This window comes from Rutidosis leptorrhynchoides, chromosome 5 (assembly GCF_046630445.1).
Source record: "Rutidosis leptorrhynchoides isolate AG116_Rl617_1_P2 chromosome 5, CSIRO_AGI_Rlap_v1, whole genome shotgun sequence".
Taxonomy (NCBI): Eukaryota; Viridiplantae; Streptophyta; class Magnoliopsida; order Asterales; family Asteraceae; genus Rutidosis; species Rutidosis leptorrhynchoides.
This window is the reverse complement of record NC_092337.1, coordinates 71,978,084-71,992,394: the sequence shown is the minus strand read 5'-3', so window position 1 is coordinate 71,992,394 and position 14,311 is coordinate 71,978,084. Positions and strand designations below refer to the sequence as shown.

At 33.6% G+C, this 14,311-nt stretch overlaps 1 pseudogene; it reads left to right on the top strand.

Annotated features, from left to right (window-relative positions):
• The window catches only part of LOC139848744 (putative receptor protein kinase ZmPK1), a 124,146-nt pseudogene extending 113,171 nt beyond the window's left edge, over nucleotides 1-10,975 (top strand).
• The last annotated feature ends 3,336 nt before the right edge of the window (nucleotides 10,976-14,311 follow it).

Here is a 14,311-nt window from a genome sequence, read left to right as displayed (position 1 = left end):
TCAAAACGGATTTAAAATGAAGAAGTTATGGGTAAAACAAGATTGGATAATTTTTCTCATTTTAGCTACGTGAAAATTGGTAACAAATCTATTCCAACCATAACTTAATCAACTTATATTGTATATTATGTAATCTTGAGATACCATAGACGTATACAATGTTTCGACCTATCATGTCGACACATCTATATATATTTCGGAACAACCATAGACACTCTATATGTGAATATTGGAGTTAGCTATACAGGGTTGAGGTTGATTCCAAAATATATATAGTTTGAGTTGTGATCAATACTGAGATACGTATACACTGGGTCGTGGATTGATTCAAGATAATATTTATCGATTTATTTCTGTACATCTAACTGTGGACAACTAGTTGTAGGTTACTAACGAGGACAGCTGACTTAATAAACTTAAAACATCAAAATATATTAAAAGTGTTGTAAATATATTTTGAACATACTTTGATATATATGTATATATTGTTATAGGTTCGTGAATCAACCAGTGGCCAAGTCTTACTTCCCGACGAAGTAAAAATCTGTGAAAGTGAGTTATAGTCCCACTTTTAAAATCTAATATTTTTGGGATGAGAATACATGCAGGTTTTATAAATGATTTACAAAATAGACACAAGTACGTGAAACTACATTCTATGGTTGAATTATCGAAATCGAATATGCCCCTTTTTATTAAGTCTGGTAATCTAAGAATTAGGGAACAGACACCCTAATTGACGCGAATCCTAAAGATAGATCTATTGGGCCTAACAAACCCCATCCAAAGTACCGGATGCTTTAGTACTTCGAAATTTATATCATATCCGAAGGGTGTCCCGGAATGATGGGGATATTCTTATATATGCATCTTGTTAATGTCGGTTACCAGGTGTTCACCATATGAATGATTTTTATCTCTATGTATGGGATGTGTATTGAAATATGAAATCTTGTGGTCTATTGTTACGATTTGATATATATAGGTTAAACCTATAACTCACCAACATTTTTGTTGACGTTTAAAGCATGTTTATTCTCAGGTGAATACTAAGAGCTTCCGCTGTTGCATACTAAAATAAGGACAAGATTTGGAGTCCATGTTTGTATGATATTGTGTAAAAACTGCATTCAAGAAACTGATTTCGATGTAACATATTTGTATTGTAAACCATTATGTAATGGTCGTGTGTAAACAGGATATTTTAGATTATCATTATTTGATAATCTACGTAAAGCTTTTTAAACCTTTATTTATGAAATAAAGGTTATGGTTTGTTTTAAAAATGAATGCAGTCTTTGAAAAAATGTCTCATATAGAGGTCAAAACCTCGCAACGAAATCAATTAATATGGAACGTTTTTAATCAATAAGAACGGGACATTTCATGTATTACATCTGAAGAAAATATTCATACATATATTTTTATAAAGACTGTAGTAAAATTCTTCTGTACAAAATATTAATTGTGAAATTTTTAACGGGTAAGTAATACCCGGGAAATATATAAGTTCACAATTAATATGTTACACTCTACATTCTTCAATTTTGATTCAAAAATAATTGACTATACCCACTACTTTCACAACTCTATACATTCGTTCATAGAAATCTGAACAACCATTCTTATTCAAATTCAATTACATATTCTGACAGAACAGAATCCAAGTCAAGATTTAACAAGTGACATCATTCTTAGATCTCTACATCTTTCAAATCTATACTTTGACTTCAAAACTGTGAAAGATCCTTTAGCATTGTTATTACCGAAAATAATCTTGCAATCCTTTTCAAAGTATCCAGTTTTATCACACTTCCAACCAGTCAACTTCGACTTTTCAGATTAGCCTTATTGTAACTTTGACATATACGTTCTTGTTACCAGGGAACCTTTCATGTTCCACCACATTAGCAGTAAACTTACCAGCAACTTCATTACTCATTGATTTAAGTCTCTCCGAAAAATCATTATAATTGTTCATTGAAACCCTATCATGTACTCATCCACATCTTGTAACAATAATTGCCATACCAACTACCGGTAATTAGCAATCAGTATTTCGAATTTCGCAGCAATTCTACTCCAACAGTTATATATATACATATAATGTCTATCTCCTAGACTTACTTATTTCGAATGTGAAGTTTCTAAAAGAATGTGAAGTTTCTAAAAAACACCCCAAACTGCGAAACTAGTTCTCTGAATTTTGAAAAAAATGCCGATGAAGCAGCAAAAACTGTAAACAACTTTAACAGTCGAAAGTTTGATGATAAAGAGTAGTGTGTTGGAAAAGCACAGAAAAAGAGAAAATTTGGTATTGGAAAACGAATTGAGCAAACCATGAAGAAGGATGTGGACAAATCACAAAGACTAAACCTGCCTTTAAAGAATCCAAATAATTCAGTGTCTGCTGAAGTCATTAACGAATACCTTGCTCTGACTCTAAACCTTTACGAACAAATCTTCTTCATCATCCTTCAATATTAGAAATTCTAAGATATCATCGTATCTTTCATTACAAATATCTTCGATATTCCTGAAGATATTTTCACAACTATTCTTATCTGAAATCATTTATCTCTTTGCGCTATCTGTATTACATTATAAAAGAAACTATTTTAGTTTCTAAATCCTGAAAATTTCGAAAAATGGATGTTTTTAAAGTAGTATTGGGAATTGAAGTAGGAGTTAGTATAATATAATGACACTTGATGAACGTGATTATATTACAGTAAGTCATGCTGAGTTTCTAATGGAACGTGATAAAGGTTCACAGATCATACCCTCATCATGAACCATGTTACATAACTCTTTCTTTCTATTTAACCTCTAAACTATCAAGAAAATATTTTTCTTGATGATTCGGTCTTTTTCGGATATTCTGGTAATTTGACAAATCAAATCGTGCTATTACCTTTTCTTTCTACTTTGTATATTATGATCATTCGAAACTCCATACCTACGAATTCTGGACCATTATTCGCTTGACTTGAAGTCGGGAAGGAAAAACAAAAGCATGGAACTCCTAAATATAAAGGAAAATATAAAGCCTGACAACAACACATAAATTACAAACCGTGTATATCAATACGTATTGCAATGTAAAGACACGGGAGAATTAAAAACATAATAACCCCTAGGTAATAGTAGAAGAAAATAACTTCCTCTGGTGGTAGATGAAAAAGAAGAATGAAGGATACGATAGTCAGGAAAATATCAAGAATCAGGACTGGATTTAACATTTTCACAACCTATTGGGAGGTATGAAATGAGGAAGAATATGTAGGAGTAATGAAAATAATGGAACGAAAGAGGTTGATTTATAGCGAAATATCAGACAGAGCAATCGAGGCAGATTACGCATTTAATTAAAGAAAATCATAATTTCCTTAAATCCCGAAGAATCAAATCTTATTTAGATTATGAAGATTCTCTATTCCTTAAATTCCGGAAATCAATCGTTACTACGTCAAGAGTTAAAACGAATCTCTATTCCCTCATTTCACTCTTTTACGATAACTTCTCTCATACGCTTTGAGTAATCGTATTATTTTATCCATATTATTCAACTGTGATAAAATTCTATTTATCAACTCATATTCGTCATGAAAACATTTTTATTGTTAGCCATGACGACCTCACTCAAATTTCGGGACGAAATTTCTTTAATGGGTAGGTACTGTGATGACCCGAAAATTTCTGACCAAATTTAAACTTAATGATTAATGTTTCCGACACGATAAGAAAAGTCAGTAAAATCGAATCTCAAATTTTTTAAACTATTCAAGTACCCTTCGGTTGTTCTCAACGATTCGCAAACCATTATATAGATACATATATATACTATAACTTGAAAATGTAACAAAGTTTTAATTGCATGATACCGTACATTAAACTTATTGGGTTATATATCTATTTGAATATATATGATAAGTTGGAATATTAATTGTTAAGAATTATTTATATGAATAACTTGCAATGTGTATTTAAAATGTGTTTATAAATATTGAGTATAGATATTAACTTGGTTATAAAACGTTTGATAATACCATTATATTAGTAAATATCGAGAAGGTGATTTATAGAAGTAATTGACCAAAACACTCAAAGGTATAAGTTATATTTCGAGTGATATAGTTTATGGATAGTTTAAGTCTATATTTTGTCAAAGGTACGAGTCACGAAAGGTAAAGTGCCAGTTTTCTCAGTATACGAAAGGACGTTCGAAAAACCGGAACCGGGACATAAGTCGAGTGACGACGTACGACTTATCGGAACAAAAATTACAAGTCAACTATGCACGTGAATTTAATATAATATATAATTAATTATATAAATTAAATATATTATATTTATATCATAATATGTCGACAAGCTAGTGTACAAAACGATTGTGAGCTGGATCCCATAACCATTGAAATAACCCGTCCTAATCCATCTGGACGAAGTCTTCAACAGTTGGTCCCATTGCGAGGTTCTGACCTCTATATGCCATGAACGATTCCATGTAATATGGAGCAAATGTACAGCGGAAGATTTCTTTTATACCTGAGAATAAACGTGCTTTAAAGTGTCAACCAAAAGGGTTGGTGAGCTCATAGGTTTATCATAAAATAATAAAATTCATCATTTTGATAGACCACAAGATTTAAATGCTGCATGGTACAAATGGGCCCGAATCCTATACCCACCTGTAATGTACATGCAATATCTTTTAAATACAGTACACCTTTCTCGTGTACGAAATCCTTTTTCATAAATCTTAGTAACCGTACATATATCTTGTACACAAAATAACATAAACATAACCTGTGTATAAAATCATTCTCTCGATACGTAACATTCACTTTTCATTTCTTTCATAGCTTGGCTTGGTAACCGACCTTAACATATAATGCGCATAATAATATCCCCAAAACAGAACATCTCGTCTGTATAATAATCATATAAACTTCGAAGTACTAAACACCACGCCCACTAGCTCTTCCGTCTAGTGAATATTCTGGGTGGGGGTGTTAAACCCGGTAGCTACCTTTAGGATTCACGTCAATTAGGCGTGCACTAATTCTCAAAATTAGTGACGTTCCCTAATTCTTAGGTTACCAAACAATAATAATCAGGGGGAAAATATTCATATCAATTGTGACAATTATCACGTCCACATAATTCAATTGTGGCAATTATCACGTCCACATAATTCATTCGAGGAATGTTTTGCTTGTGTCTATCTCGTCAAACATTTATAAAAGCATTTTATGTATTCGTAGTTCAAAATGTATTTCAAAAGCATTTAATAAAGCAGTTGTAAAAGTAGCGTATGTATTCTCAGTCCCAAAAATGTAAAGAGTAAAAGAGAATCAAATGAACTCACCATACTGTATTTTGTAGTAAAAATACATATAACGTCATTGAATAAGTGTAGGGTTGGTCTCGGATTCACGAACCTATATCATTTATATATATTAAAACGTATAACTAACATGTACTAATAATCGAACCCGTTTGTATATATTACTTATTTTAAAATAGTAATGTAATATATATATATATATATATATATATATATATATATATATAGTTATCATATATGTATTTGATATATTTTTATATAAATAACTTTTGATTTGTTAAAATAATAATTTTAATAATACTCAAATAGTGTTGATAATGAAAATGATTAGATTTAATAATGATAATATAAATTCTTGGTAATAATACTAGTTATTTTATTTGTAGTAATAATAATACTAATAATAATGTTATTAATGGTAATAATAATGGTAATGCTTATAATGATAATGAAAATGATAATCTTACTAAAATACCTTTGTTAATAATAATATTTTTTTTTAAATGATAGTTTAATGATAATACTAATAATAATAATAATAATAATAATAATAATAATAATAATAATAATAATAATAATAATAAAAAATAGAAGTAATTATACCTTAGATAACAAATCCATTACTATTAAAAGGAGTCCAAGAAAGATAGCCCAATTGTGTTGTTAAGTGGATTTCCCAAAGCAGCCCATGATTCACTTTGGCCCAACAGGCTCAGGTTTTTACAACAGCCCAACTTAAAAAAAAAAATTTATTATTATTAACAAAGGTATTTTAGTAAGACTTTCGATTGCCATGATCATTCAAACTATAGACTAGATTTTAAAAGTCACTATTAAGTCAGGTTGACTTTTTGAAATGACTTTTGATAACTTATGTATGTCGATCTCAAGCATTAGGATTGTGATACACTATGACCTGACCTAGCTTGATAGACATTTATTGACCAACATATGTTCTCTAGGTTGAGATCTACGGTTATTTAGTATTCCGAGTTTCGGTCACATTTCGGTGAACGACTTGATGTGCTGCTAAGGTGAGTTTTATAGATCCCTTTTTAATTGCTTTTGCAATCTATATTTTTGGGCTGAGAATACATGCACTTTATTTTAAACACAATGGATACAAGTACATACTAAATTCTACACCGAGTTTGAACCGAAAATCCCTTAGCTTTGGTAACTAGTAACTGCTAGTTATAAGAACTAGTGAGCGCGAGTAGTAGTATATGGATCCATAGGGCTTGACATCCCCGTCTGTTCCAGGTATAGAAACCCTAGCCTGAAATATAAAACAGACGATTGCTATTTGAGTTTAGTACACGTTGGTTTGCGTGTATTGTACATGCTGGTTGCATGTATGTTAAAACAGGGGTACTTATTATATATACGTTAAAGTTTAGTTACCAGGGTGCTCAATCTTGTAGAAAATTTTGATAAACGTTTCTGGATGAAACAACTGAAATCTTGTGATCCACCTTTATATATAGATTATGCGCAACACTAAAACTATGAACTCTCCAACCTTTGTGTTGACACTTGAAAGCATGTTTATTCTCAGGTTCCTAGAAGTCTTCTGCTGTTTGCTTATATGTTAGACAAGCTATGTGCATGGAGTCATACATGGCATATTTTTCAAGGAAACGTTGCATTCACAAAATCATCACCATGTATCATATTTTGACTGCATTGTCAACGAATGTATTATTGTAAACCATTATTTACTGTGATTGTCTATATGTAGAAATCATCGGATGTCGAAAACCTTGGATTTAAATATTCATTTATGGTATACCCTTTTCAAAAGAATGCAATGTTTGTAAAACGTATCATATAGAGGTTAAATACCTCGCAATGAAATCGATGAATGACGTATTCATCCATATGGATTTGGAGCGATCATCACAAAGTGTCTTCGATCCGACAACGGCAGTGAATACTCTTCCATGCAGTTCGATGCCTATTGCAGATCATATGGCATCCGACATGAGAAGACAGCTCCACGTACCCCTCAACACAATGGTATAGCAGAAAGAATGAACCGAACAATCATGAAACGTGTTCGGAGCATGCTCAGTATGACTAAGCTGCCAAAGCCATTCTGGGGAGAAGCAGTCAGAGCCGCATGTTACTTGATCAACCGATCTCCATCAGTACCACTGAATTTTGAAGTTCCGGAGTAACTTTGGTCTGGAAAGGATCCATCATACTCTCACTTAAGAGTATTTGGATGTTTGGCGTACGCACATGTATCCAAAGAGCTCAGACAGAAGCTGGATGCAAGGACCACTCCATGCATATTCATAGACTATGGAGATGAAGAATGTGGATACAGATTATGGGATCCAAAGGAGAAAAAGATGATCAGAAGTAGGGACGTGGTGTTCCATGAAAGCCAGACAATAGAAGATATTGAAAAGCCCACAATATCTCAGAAATTAAATGTTGCTGCTGAGGTGCCAGAGGCAACAACGGAATCATTCATGAGAAATAAATTTTCAGTGCAAGAAGAAATGCCAGAAGTAGAAGATAATGAGGAAAATGACGGTGCTAAGCAGGGAGAGCCACAACCCCATCTGCCAGACGTTCCAGCACCATCACAAGGTCAAGATGATGGTGGATCTCCTCAGAATGTTTCAGAAGTTCGTAGATCTGAATGAGGTCGGATTCCATCGAGTAGATATCCAGAATTCGAGTACCTTCTACTTACTGAAGATGGAGAACCAGAGAGTTTTCATGAAGCAGTAAAAGGATAAAGAAAAATGGTTGCTCGCAATGCAGGATGAGATGGATTCTCTGCAGAAAAATCAAACTTATGAGATTGTAGAACTTCCACGCGAGAAGAAGGCACTGAAAAATAAATGGGTGTTCAAGCTGAAAAAGGATGGCAGTGGAAAAGTGGTGAAATACAAAGCACGGCTTGTAGTCAAAGGATTCCAACAGAAGAAAGAGATTGATTTTGACGAGATATTTTTACCAGTAGTCAAGATGACTTCAATTAGAGTCATACTTGGATTAGTCGCAAGTATGAACTTGGAGCTTGAACAGATGGATGTAAAGACAACTTTTCTTCATGGAGATTTACATGAAGAAATTTACATGGAGCAGCCAGAAGGTTTTGAGGTTTCAGGAGATAATCTCGTATGCAAGCTGAAGAAAAGTTTGTACAGTTTAAAGCAGACACCTAGGCAGTGGTACAAGAAGTTTGACTCGTGCATGGTGAGTCAAGGGTACAAGAAAACTGCAGCAGATGAGTGTGTCTACATTCAGAAGTTTTCTAAAGGAAATTTCGTTTCTCTTCTACTATATGTAGACGATATTTTGATCATAGGGAAAGACGCAATGAAGATCAACCAGCTGGAGAAGGAACTCTCGAAGTCTTTTGACATGAAAGACTTAGGATAGGCTCAACAGATTTTGGGAATGCAAATAACCCGATACAGGAAGAATAAAAGGTTATGGCTATCTCAGGAGAAGTATATTGAACGAGTGCTTTCACATTTCAATATGAACAATGCCAAACCTGTTAGCATTCCATTAGCCAACCATTTCAAGTTAAGCAAGAGTTCTTGTCCCTCATCCAAGGAAGAGATCGGGGAGATGTCTTCAGTACCATATTCTTCAGCAGTTGGAAGTTTGATGTATGCGATGGTGTGTACAAGGCCCGATATTGCTCATGAAGTGGGAACGGTGAGTCGTTTTCTCTCCAACCCCGGGAAAGAGCATTGGAATGTAGTAAAATGGATTCTCAGATATCTTAAAGGTACAACAAATCTATGTCTTTGTTACGGGGGAGCTGATCCAATCTTGGAAGGCTATACAGATGCAGATATGGCCGGATATCCTGATAGTAGGAAATCTACTTCAGGATTCATTTACATTTTTGAAAGAGGAGCTGTTTCATGGCAGTCAAGACTACAGAAGTGTGTTGCATTATCCACAACTAAAGCAGAGTATATTGCTGCCGCAGAAGCTGGAAAAGAAATGTTGTGGTTAAAGCGTTATCTTCAAGAATTTGGAATCAAGCAAAAGGAGTACAAGGTACATTGTGAGAGTCAGAGTACTTTAGATTTGAGCAAGAACTCCATGTACCATTCCCGTACAAAACATATTGATATTCGCTATCGTTGGATACGCGAGGTAATTGATCGACAACTGTTGAGACTAGTGAAGATCGATACAAAAAGAATCCTGCGGATATGTTAACAATCGAGTCAGAGTTATGCAGAGACATAACTGGAATGTTCGTTGATTTGGCTGGAGGGGGAGAATTGATGGTTTCCAGCCGTTATCTTGATGGCTCTGTTCCAGCCGTCATCTAGATGTTCAAAGCTGCCGACGTTGACAACGTGTATGGAAGTGGCAAACTTGAACACGATGACGGCCACCAACTTCCGCTAACCTTCCTCGTTCACACCATTCACCGCCATAGAATTTTTGATATAAATAGAGATGAAAACTTTCATTGTAAATCATCCCAAAATCACTCAGAGAAGTGTAATCACAACCTAGATAGTGTGTGTGAGTTTGAGAGTTTTTTTTTTTTTTTTTTGTACTACTCGTGTAATCTATTCTTGTGAGTAATAGAGTTATTTTCTCTCAAATTTATATCTCCCAACGTCCAGGCGATCCTCTCTTCCTAACACATACTATAAGAACAGTAGACGTTTTTATACACCTGATCAAGGTTATTTTCCTGTTGTGTCGTTTCGAAAGTTCAAGTACAACGAGCTAAAAAAAGGTTCGTGCAACTTTAGGGACGAGATTGAGAGAGGTGGTGCAAGTGTTGTTTATAAGGGGTTGTTATCAGATAACCGAATTGCAGCGATCAAGAAGCTGAAGAACCTTACGCAACGAGGTGAAGGTGAATTTCAAGATGAAATTAGTACAATTGGAAGGTTAAATCATATGAATTTGATTGAAACATGGGGTTATTGTGTTGAAGGGAAGCATAGGTTTATTGTTTATGAGCACATGGAAAATGGATCGTTAGCCGAAAACCTAATTCGTGGTACGTTAGATTGGGAAAAAAGGATTGAGATCGCTAAAGGTACAACGAAAGGGCTAGCTTATTTACATGAAGAGTGTTTGGAGTGGGTCCTACATTGTGATGTGAAACCACATAACATACTTTTGGGAGCTAATTACACTCTAAAGGTGGCGGATTTCGGGCTTTCAAAGCTAGTGGATCGAGCCGGGATTCACAATTCTAATTTTTCTACAATTAGAGGGACTCGAGGCTATATGGCTCCTGAATGGGTGTTTAATCTTCCATTAACTTCGAAGGTTGATGTATTTAGCTACGGGATTGTGGTATTGGAGATGATAACGGGCCGGGTTCTAGGTGGAAAGAATAAGACGAGCGATGGAAATGGTGAGACAGAGACCGGGGTTATCGAGTGGGTGAGAGATAAGGTACATGATTGTGGTCAAAGTCAAACTGGATCTTGGGTTGAGGAGATTGTAGATGGGTTGGTAAAGGGCGAGTTTGATCTGACCTTTATGGCAAATTTGGTTAGAATTGCATTGCAATGTGTTGAGGAAGATATGCAGGTGAGACCTACAATGAGCCAAGTGGTTAACATGCTTCTACATTCAAAAAAAGGTGTGTTTGATAAAACTGAATGATTTAGCACTGAATGGTTCAGAATCTGAATGATTTAAAGCCCCTGAATAAAGTTTGTTCTGAAAAAAATAAGCTGTTTGATAATCATTTAGAATGAACGATATAAACTGAGTAAAATTACCATATCAAAGTGTAACATGAATAAAATATTCAATATACTTGTTAGTTAAGTGTTCATGATAAGATTTGAGGAGAAAATCACAGAAAATTAGGCTCTTAATGGTTAAGAGAGTGTTTCATCTCTAAATAATTCAGCACTGAATTCTGAACCATTCAGCACTGAATTCTGAACCATTCAGCACCATATGTCATTCAGAGGTAAAAAACAAACACACTGAATGCTGAATGGTTCAACATTCAACACTCAACCATTCCATTAAGTGGCAAACAAACGCACCCTAACTAGTTGTCATTTTATGTCACCAAACAATGTATGGGTTTAGGTCTTTGTTTCATACATGCTAGTTGGTACTCTAACGGTCCGTTTAATAAAACTGAAGCGTCGAGTGATTCAAATGTTCTGAATAACATTGTTTATAAGTATTTATATTTATATCATCTCTAAAGAATAGAACCACAACGAAATTTTATCGACAATATATATTTCATGATTTCATCAAGGTCAACATGCCCGACACAAAGTAGATTCGTCAATATTTGCAAAATAGTTTTATAGGCTATCAAAGTTGGTATTTTATTTTGTACACCTCAAATAGGACAAGAAACTTATAAAAAAATTTAAAATAATTTATATACTTGTGTATTTAAGATAATTTATATGACAAACACATAAAAAACACTATTTTGCGCTTTTGTTGTAAACTACAATTCATCTCGACTATTTTACAATAGGGTTAAGGCTACCAAAGTGTTATATACTTCTTTTTTTGTCCCAATGTAGGTCATATACTCTAAAAAAATACCAATGTAGGTCACATACTTTCAAAAAATGTATCGATGTATACAAAAGGTAACCTGCTACCTCCTAAACCGATCATCTTCGTCTTCATCAGTTTTTTCAAGTTTTCTCTCTTCCCAACCATGGCTATCTCCTGGTTTGAATAGCCATTTGCTTCTTATCCTTCTAACTCATGTTGCTTTTATTTGGTCAATATCCCTTTCGAGGAGTAAAAAATCCACACATTACTTCACCTTCCGGTAGGTGAATTGAACTCCAATTCTTTGTCTTATCTCTTTTCTTATAGTTTTAAAAAAGAAAAATTCAAAACAAAATAAAAAAACAACCGAATGTGTATTGCTTCTCTGTTCATCTGCTTCAAGCATCCATATCAAGCTAAAAACTATCTTCTCAATTTTTCTTTATTTTTTTTTTATTGATTTCTCAAAAAAAAAAAAAAAAAAAAAAAAAAAAAAAAAAAAACTCTTCTAAGATCTTCCAATTTGTTATAAGTCAAGTGTCATGGTGTAGTGGCCGACACTTTTGATAAAGTAAAATTTGGTGAATCAATATTTTGGTGAATCACGGATATTACTGTTCCACCTAACTGCCACAGTGAATTATTGTACTATAAGTATGTTATCGATTGTAATCAGTAGGGACACCATTCTTGAATAAGAATCTACTATCTTCTTTCTTCATTCATATTTCTTTAAAATAGGTATTACAAGTAGTTATAAACTACTAAATTATAACACGTTATCAGCAAGAAGATCTACCTATAATTAAGGTGATTCTTCGAGTTGCTCAACCACCACTTCCACCTCTAAAGATTCCCACCGGCCACCGTCCTCCGCCGCTGAAACCGCCGAAAAATCTTGAAACCTCTAATTTGTCTTCTGATCAAGAATTTATCAGCTAGGGTTCTTCCACCACTGAGTTATACTCATCAGGTATTCCAAAAGAAACTTTAAATATTACATCCGTGCACGCGAATAAAAACCCAAACTTATAATACTTCAACTTATTTATTTAAATACATTTATTAAAACTTCATAAGATATGAAAATAGAACAGAGAAATATGAAGATGAATTTGAGTGTTGTCTCTCTGTATACTCCTACCTTCTAATCTATATCTACTCTACTTATAATATAACTACTTAAAATAAATACAAACTAAAATGAGAGAGAGAGAGGGAGAGAGAGTTATAGAGTTACATTCACCATCACCTTTGATCATCACTTTAATCGGGAACCATCACCTTTCATGACAACCACCACCTTATCCCTCTATTTCTTCTGTTTTCTGCTTTATGTTACCATCGTAACACCTGCAAACCACCAAAAACAATCTTTAACCATATTAAACCGCTGCTACATGTTTTTGATTTAATCACACAAACTATCGATAACCAACCCAGCTATTATATAGTCGAACCTGGGGTCTGCTATATTATCGTTTTCTTTTACAGCTAGATGATTTCTTTTTCCTTGATGGCAGACATTTACCAAACTAATAACCCCACATAAAGTTATAACTATCCAGCCATTTAAAAACACGCTACATATAAAATAGGACTTGGTTATTTTAATTGCATGTGGGACAAGGAATGATGAAAAGGCCGATGGTGATAATAATAGATAATAATTATAAACGAAAAGCAGCTGTGGGTATTACAGCTGTTGTGATTGAACGAAGCCCATGATGCAATTGAATTATAACACTATTACATATTTCAAATATTAAACCTTTTTATCTTTTGTTTCCTGGTAGTTAGTACAAAAATTAATACTAAATTTTTCAACCTTTGTTTTCTTGCTTTGACGTTTGACTATTCCTTACGCTTGATGGCGATTGAGTTGGAATCATTAAGTTTTAATACCAAGAAAATGTTCACAAGTGCATTGGCTTGGGTCACTAGAAAAATACAATCAATAGTATATGTTCTTGATACCGGAATATTATTGCAAGCTTTGATACTAATACTTCCTATATACTATATTATTATTATTATTATTATTATTATTAACAAATTGATTGACTAATTAGTAGCCTAATTTTTTTCCTAGTAGTCCCCTTTCCATTATTGTCACCTTTTAAATTGATTCGAACAAGTACTAAATACCACTTTTTCATATTAAAAATCTTCACAATGAAGATAACGAGTTTTGGGGCCAGCGCGCGTTGCGGCGGCGGACCCCTTATTTTTTTTTATATTTTACATAATTTGACAGCTTTTCGTTGTGCAAAATTTATGTGATAAATTAATTACTGAACGTTGATAACCCTAACAAGATCAAAGAGAAAATATGTATCAAATGAATAATTAAAATTCACATAATTTGCATATTCTTGTTATTTAATATTAAAGTGTGAGAGTATGACTAATAATTTGTAATAAAAAAAAGAGAAAAAGGTAAGTAAATAAAGATTATTA